General features: G+C 36.6%; 1 protein-coding gene across 1 annotated transcript in view; it reads right to left on the bottom strand.

Moving 5' to 3' along the window:
* Positions 1-1,442, bottom strand: part of LOC103480942 (protein NLRC3-like) — a 23,135-nt gene that overhangs the window by 4,313 nt on the left and 17,380 nt on the right. The gene's annotated exons all lie outside the window — the stretch shown is intronic.

Genomic DNA, 1,442 nt, shown 5'->3' with positions numbered 1-1,442 from the left:
CATCAGTCAGGATCTCCTTGTTGTTGAAGTCCAGAGGAAGTCGACTCTCATCCAAGCTGTCAATGATGAACAGAACCTGGGCGTTTTTGAAGCTGTTGATTCCTTTGGTTTCAGGAAAGAATCGATGAATCAGTTCCACCAAGCTGAACTTTTTCTCCTTCAGCACATTCAGCTCTCTGAAGGTGAATGGAAATATGAAGTGGATGTTCTGGTGGGCTTTACCTTCAGCCCAGTCCAAAGTGAACTTCTGTATTAAAACTGTTTTCCCAATACCAGCCGCCCCCTTTGTCATCACTGTTCTGATTGGTTGATCTCTTTCAGATGCAACTTTAAAGATGTCTTCTAGTTTTATTGTTGTTTCCATTTTGTGTTGTTTCCTGTTTGCTGTTTCAATCTGTCTGACCTCATGTTCCTGGTTGACCTCTCCAGTTCCTCCCTCTGTGATGTAGAGCTCTGTGTAGATCTGGTTCAGGAGGGCTGGGTTTCCTGCTTTAGCGATTCCCTCAAACACACACTGGAACTTCTTCTTYAGGGAGGATTTAAGGTTATATTTGCACATAACAGAAGACCCTGAATTTGTAAAAGAAAAAACATACATGTCACATTTGTATTGAAATATCTCCTTATCTACCAAAGAAAAACATAAAGAAACAAAAACACTACACAGAATAGATACAGGTCAAAGGCAATAGCAAATATAAAAACTTAGATATATGAGGGTGACATACATTTTTAAAAATATTTGTATTTATTATCTACTAGCCAATATATCTAAATATATTGGCTAGTATTTCTAAAAGCTAGTGTATTTATAGTTTTAATACTTATTCACTTTAAAATAAGCCTGGTTACAAGCTTTTCAAGTAGATTATTGGTGCATTGGCTCCTCCATAGAATTATCACCTTATTGTTAKGAAATAGTTTGTCTTAATTGTTAGATCAGTTCGTAGATTTTTTTTATCTGGTTGAGTGTGGTTAAATATTGATCAGGTGATTATAGTGGAGGATTTTAATATTGTTGACAGACASTGATAGCCTAAATGTATTTATTAATGTTTTTCACCTCCTCAGTTCTGCCTATTTTAAGCTCCTTTCATAATGAGCTTTTTCTTGGCCCCTAAATCTCTCTGCAGAATTGACTGATGGGAATCTGAAAATATTGTTGCATGCATACTTGTTTGAGGACATTTTAAATGTTTATCCAAGTCTTACTGCTTTGTAGAAGTTCAGCCAGTCCCTCCTGGTCCATGTCCTTCAGAGTGTTTGCTATGATCTTCAGAAATGCCTCTCTGCTGTTCCTTTGTTTCTCATCTTCATCCTCGCTCTGACTTTCTAAAGTTTCTTTGTAATCTTTACTCAAAGCATTCTCAATCTTCTTCCACTCATTCGTCACAAAAATAAAAACCTTTTCGTTCAGCTCCTGGAACAGAATATGAGATAAA

Source organism: Poecilia reticulata, linkage group LG2 (assembly GCF_000633615.1).
Source record: "Poecilia reticulata strain Guanapo linkage group LG2, Guppy_female_1.0+MT, whole genome shotgun sequence".
In the NCBI taxonomy this organism is placed as follows: domain Eukaryota; kingdom Metazoa; phylum Chordata; class Actinopteri; order Cyprinodontiformes; family Poeciliidae; genus Poecilia; species Poecilia reticulata.
Note: the sequence above shows the minus strand (reverse complement) of the source record. Positions and strands in the feature narration are given on the sequence as shown.